Below are 6,898 nucleotides of genomic sequence, written 5' to 3' on the forward strand. Positions count from 1 at the left end.
GTACTGATACACTCTCCCTTCTTCTAGACAGCGCATGCTAGTACTTGAATATTACATCCTTTTGCTGCTTGTCCACCACGTCTCAACTGAGTACATCTGTCCCATTTGCCCTTGGGATCTTGAATGCCGCCTTCTTTGGAGAGTGGGTTCCCTTGTCACTTAGACAGTAGAGCGCTTTTTGATCTATACCCATGTTTCTTTCAGTAGACTGTGGTTCACATTGTTTCATATTTTCAACATATTTTACACTGTCGTGATTTAAGTGACATCTTCGCTTGACTATTATTTTTTCTGTGTAACCACGATATATTGCAATTCAAGCACAATTTTCAGCATGGAAGTGCCTCATGAAGCACCTTGGCCCTCATTACAAGTCAGGCGGTGGACCATGGTGCTACTCGCACCATGGTCCATGCCGGATTCCGCGATGGTGGATGGTGGAATTACCGTCCCATTCCAAGGTGAGTGGGGTGGTAATTCCCCATTCACCATTTGCCCTTCCACATTCCCATTTTTGCCCCATAGGGCATAATGGGGATGGGGAAGGCGCTAATTACGGCACCGTAAATTACGGTGCCGTAATTAGCACCAAGGTCGCTTAGCGCCTTGGACTTTAACGCCTGCAAAAAGCAGGCATTAAAGTGTGAATCAGGCGTTAAGGGTTTAACGCCGCCGACGCTCTTTACGGCGCTGTTAACCCCTTAACGCCTGACTTGTAATGAGGGCCCTTGTGTCTAAACTCGTTTGCCTCGATTGGTTTAGCCAGAATGTCATTATCTAAGTATCATGAGCAATATTGAATTGATTCCAATAGGCACCTGTGTTTGTCTATTCCATTTGCCTAGCTATTATTCTGTTGGTTCTCGATCTGTCCTTTTGAACATTTATCTAATGATCAGCTAGTTGTGCACCTTTGTTTGCCTGTATCATTTGTTTTTCAATGCCTTTATCGATTTCTGGACTGTTTTCAGACAATTTACTCAATGATTAGCTCCTGTGTTTGGGCTTATAACAGTATCTATTTGATTTCTTTCTTTTTGAATGTATGTGATCTAATATCAGTCCCATTAGGCTCTAGAAGAAGAGGGACCACCTGGAAACGCGTCAGCCTAGAACATTGGACATCTTGATGTGATTTTTTGCTTTCTGCTTCTTCAAATGTTTGTGATTAAATCATGGATGTTTTCTTTTACATCACTTGTTGATGCGTAATAATTGATTCCGCCTTGAATTCCTAAATTTAAGTTAAATTATTAGTGTTGAGTCTAAATTCACAAACCACCTCCTTGGTGGACTCTAAAAGTGTGCAAGGGACGGGAGGACCCCAACTTCGGGTTCTTTTTCCTTTTTCGTATAAACAATAGGGTTTTGTGCCAAGACCCTAGTTCCTCCCCTGTACCTTAAATTATTGAACATCTGCTCTCTGGATTTTGTAAGTTTATTCTTAACATATTGACTTATAGTGTTGTGCATCCATCTAGACTCTTTTCTAACTTGGGTCTGCGCCCGTCAGATGTGATATGCACAATCACTGCAAGTATGTCAAACTGCTTCTGATCCCGGTATACCAGCAGGTGAATTGTTTCCTGACAGATGTATAATTATTATCTGTCACTAGGTGGCATAAGCTGGTGTTTCCTGGCTGAGCTCGCTTCACCACATGGGCTCTTGGTCACCGCACCGTGACTTGACCGTGATGCGTTAGCACTCCGGTCTGGAATCCTTGAAGATAATTTCCTGATTAATTAGCCTAACTCGACTTTTTTTTTCTCTCTGACCTCTCCTGCTGTGTCCTCCTGACAGAAAGCGCATCTCCCAAGGAAATGACACTGTTTCGGTGCCAGAATTGTGATCCCGCCATGCTGTTCTGTCTTCCATGTTAGAGCATCCTCTAAACCCCCTTAACTCTGGGTTTACTCTCTGATTACTGCAGAAATATTCCACCTCCTGCCCTGCGCTCCCTCGCCTGCTTAAGCTCACATGCACACAGGAAAGTCAAATTCAGTTATTAAACACACAATTCATACACACACACCGTACTTGAAGTAAGATAAATTAGTACTTAACTGCTGCCGTAGCAGCAAAGAAAGAGGAAGGACAGGGAAAGGAAGGCAAGGTAATGGACTTGAGGAATAGTGATTGCATGAAGTAATCACATGTTTAAAATTACAACCTATCATAAAGGAAATGTAGTTTTTGTACTGGTTTATGTTTATTGTTGTTGTTTGATTTTAATGCTGTCGAGTAAAGTAAAGGAATTAGAGAGCACAATCCAAGCCTACGTTCTTGATAGAGAATAGAGAATGGGGCGAGAGGATCTTAAAGGAACCTAGGGGTGCTGCTTGTACTTTAGTTCAAAAGCCTATGGTTCAATACAAAAGGTTATATGTTAAAATATTTGATGAAAATATCCCCATATATTAAACAAAGAGGGATAAATGAAGAGGATACATAAATTACATGAAGTTATGTAATCATTAATGAAGGTGAAAATTGTGCCAGCACAAATATCAGAATTAGCCCTAAATCTACATTTTAAAAATGAATTTCTGCAGGGAAAATATCCATTGTAAATGCACTTGTTAAAATTGAGAGATTCTGTACTCCAAACAGTCTAAAACTGTGCATTAACACATTTCCAACCACTATAGCACAAATATGGAAATGTGAGGGAGCCCCTCTTAACACTGAATATTCTATCATCATGCCCACATTAACAACTGGATATTTTGACTGGTGGCAGGGGAGCTTAAGGGCAACGCAGTGGTTTTGGAAACCAGACTATACTATGCAGCACCTGGGCACCCCACTTCTAAACTGTTCCCTTTCTATTGCCTCAGGTTCAGTAAACAAATGTGTTTACAACACTGACTGCAACTCACATTATTTGTATTTTTACAAATGCCAGATCTTAAAGGCTCATATTCATGACCTTTCAAAATGGCATTTGCTTCAGCAAGGGGGATGAACAGCCTAGCACGGTCGTTGGGCTAGGGGTGGGGACACGTTTGGGTCAGGAAGAGGGAAGTGACTATTGGGCCAGGGAGGGGTCTGGGGCATGGGCAGTTATGTTAAAGGGGACAATAAAGTATGGCGTATGTGGATTAGCTGTGTCTGAGTCTTTTATTTTCCTACATTTGGAGTGACTCTCCGTTGTTGTAACAAGCAGGGCCCATGACATTGGCGATGATTTGATGGAGCCCATCCAGCGGTTCTAAGCCTGCGTGACCTGTGAGAGTCCTACTCCCACTTCACCCTACTAACCCCCCACCCTGTCACACTCACCTGTGTCTCTGCAGGAGCGATGGACGAGCCTCCCTTGACCCTGAGTCTCCACTTCCCCTGTTTCACCCGGAGGACTACCTGTCAAATACTAGGTGTACACTCAGACCTGAATTCATCTGATTCCCCTGGGCCCTTCCCTTCTCTTAACTGTGTGCTGTGATGTCCCCCTTTGGGCTTACCTTGATCTTTAGTAGGGTGTGCACTCCATCCTGCATTCGCAGGGGCGCAATTCACTCATGTGATTGGTGCCAATGTCTGTAGGGTGAGTTCAGATGCCAAACGCTGTTTTATGCCTTCACAGTGAGGCCTAGTGTTCAAGGCGCCAGTTTCTTCACTGGCTAGAAAGTCTTTTCCACAAGTGAACGTTGCGCGGAGAATGTGGAGTGTCCAAAATTGTCCGTATTGTCTTTGTTTGCCGGTATTTTTGTGGGTGAGTAGCACTGCGTGTAGAAGCTAGCTGCTGGTAGGTTTGCGCAGCGCCTTCAATTCAAGCGCGCCTGGTAATGTCTCTCCCTTTCCCTTGCAGGAGAAATTATGTGGTATTAGCGCCTCGAGTCCGGGTTTAGTGCTATGGGAGGCTTGGTGGTTGGGTAAGTATACACAGAGGCTTTTGGTAAGTATGCACCGCGAGCGCAGTGAAATAAGTGTCCGCGTTGTTGGGACGAGCGCAATGAATAATGCCTCTTCTTCCTTTTCAGGGGTTTGTGTGCTCGTACAACTGACCTGGATTGCAGCGTTGCGGGAAGATTCAATGAGTATGCGCAGTGTTACTGATGTACGCATGTTAATGCAGTTCTTCTTTGTTCTTACAGGTGCCGGTGTAGAAGTCCCCTCTTGATTGGAGATAGCTGCGGCGTGGAGTAAGAATGGAGGTTCTTCCGGAGCAGGTAAGCTGAAGCAGAATGATCCGGAGCGGGTAAGCAGAAGTAGGATGATCCGGAGAAGGTAAGCAGAAGCTGGCTGATCTGGAGCAGGTAAGCAGAAGCTGGCTGATCCAGAGCACGGCAAGTGTGTTGCTGATAGCTCACAGTAAGCAACACGAAGCACTGGAAGAATCTTGGGTGTGGCTTATATAGCCAGCCACACCCAAACGCTAGAGAGCTCATGAAGCATCATGCACTTCCTGTTTGGTAACAGGAAGTGGTAACCAGGAAGTTACTACAAACACTAGGAAGGAATTAAAGGAGGGATTTGCTATGGGTTCTTTGTGTGCCTATGCCAGGCCTGCCAAGCCTCCACCCAGCTTGCCCCAACTACCTGCCTGATACCCATGACAGTCTTCCCCCTCAAGACCCCTCCCAATGGTGTGTATGAGGGCTTTGGTTTCTCAGGATGGTCCCGATGGAATTTCCGCACCAATCGGGGGGCATGCACGTGTGTGCTGGGTTCCCTTGATCTTTCCTGGGGTCCGTACCCCTTCCAGTCAATCAAATAATACAGGGTCTTTCGTACCTGTTTGCAATCTAATATGTTCTTGACCTCATATTCTGGTGCTTCTTCACCCACTTGTATGGGTGCGGGAGATGTGGAAGTTCGGGTTCCTTGGTGTGCTGGTTTTAATAGTGACATGTGAAATACGGGATGTATATGCATATGTTGAGGTAACGCCAGTCTGTTACACTTCAGGCTTCCCCATGGGCTCCTTGCAGAGTACGACTTCTTTACAAGCTCCTCTATGGACCAGATACAGGCTACCATGGCGTCTGTACAAACTTCAACGGACTCCGGGTCAGCTGACACGTCTTGTACGTGGAAGACGTATGGCAAGACACACCCCTCTTACGACTATAAAACCACCGTCTTCCAAGGGGCTCGTTGCTGCTAATTAGAGTTATAAGCTACACAAGGTTTCGTCCGTTACTTCTTCGTGTCTTCCTACACGATTCCTCATCTGAACTCCTGGTTTTGACCTTTGCCTGACTACTGGATTGACTCGTCTCCTCCTTTATTCCTGGCGTGCTCATCTGGTTGTTTGACTCGGAACGTTACTGGATCCGGCTCCCTTCTGTCTCTTGCGGTACTTCATTCCAGGTTGCCGCTTCTGCACTCGGAACCAAATTGCTGTCGACTATCTGGAACTTTTCTACAGCTACTCGGAATACATGTGTGGTCAGGTACATACTTAATTGGCTATCCCCATCTCTGCTACTATTTATCTCCACGACTTGTTTGGATATTTGTCTTCTGTTGGATTCAGGGACATTGAGTGACTTTCCTCTGAGATTGTCCTTAAGTGCATATAAACGCTTTCCTGAAACTGCACCAACCCGGCACTAGTGCGACCCTCGTGCCGTCCGGGGCTACTTCCCTATACTAACATCCCTGTTTGTTATTTTCTCCTGTCGTTGTCTTCTGTTTCCTGGATTCCTTTCCTCAATATATCCTTATTCTGGTTAGTTGTTATCAATTCTATATATAGTTGGGTCCGATAATGAATTAGACCATTTCCCCTCATTTTGTGTTATTCCTTGTAGATCCACCCCGGGGAAGCTCCACTCCAATACCTATCTAGGTAGTTGCCCATTTAATTCAACTGTTCTAATCACTTGCATTAACCTCAACACTGTCTTATATCTTTGTATTCCTTTGCAGCATTGGTATTGGCGGTGTGTGTTCTCCCCGCTCTTTTATTCAATTGACACCTCTGTCTGTCCCAACTGAAACAGCAAAGAGGTACATTGTGGAAAAGAGCCCCTCTTTGAGGAAGCCTGAGTCTTGTACTCAGGGGAGCTGGGATGGAAGGCTGAATATCGATTCTTGTACCACCATCATCTCCAAGGTCACTTCCCTGCATCTTCGGCCTATTTTGGAGTGGTGAGTAACAGAATTAGCAGCCAACGAAAATGTCCACGGAGGCCAGTGATGCTTTTAATCAAATCGTGCAAATGGTCACAGATCTATGTACTGACTTGACCAATGCACAAGAGGCACTGCGCCAATGTATGGACGCCATTCAGGCTTTGGTTACCACACCAGCGCCACAGATGGCCGGTGCTGGTGCTACAGCATCAGGTTCAGGGTTTCCACCTCCACAGCAGGAATCAAGCCCGATCATGCTTACAACCCAGTTCCCTCTAGTTTCTCCTGAACGATTCTTAGGCGACCCTAAACAATACCGAACATTCATTAACCAATGCAAACTGCATTTTTTGTGTCGCCCTGCTTCATTTCCAACCTCTACAACTAAAGCGGCTTTTGTCTTGTCTCATTTAGGAGGCGCTGCAGCCGCATGGGCTAATCCATTGTTGGAATCCAATAGTCATGTTCTCTACAATTGTGATGCCCTTCTTGCTATGATGAGTAAAGTATTTGATACTTGTTATACTACTCAAGCTACAGACCGGGAACTCTTAAAGCATCGACAAGGGAACAATTCTTTATTGGCCTATTTGGCCTGGTTCAATCAGTTGGCAGCAGAAACTGACTGGCCTGAGAAAAAGAAGACAGCCGTCTTCTATCAAGGTCTCTCAGATGAATTAAAGGACATCCTCTCCACTGTTCCTGTAGTCCCACGGCATTCGGGGAACTGCTAGATTTAGTCCTTCAGATTGATGCCCGTAAATCTGAAAGACGTGCTGAAAAGAAACCAGCATTGTTCAGCACGGTTTCAGCA

Source organism: Ambystoma mexicanum, chromosome 8 (genome assembly GCF_040938575.1).
Source record: "Ambystoma mexicanum isolate Mex_15411 chromosome 8, UKY_AmexF1_1, whole genome shotgun sequence".
Classification (NCBI taxonomy): Eukaryota; Metazoa; Chordata; class Amphibia; order Caudata; family Ambystomatidae; genus Ambystoma; species Ambystoma mexicanum.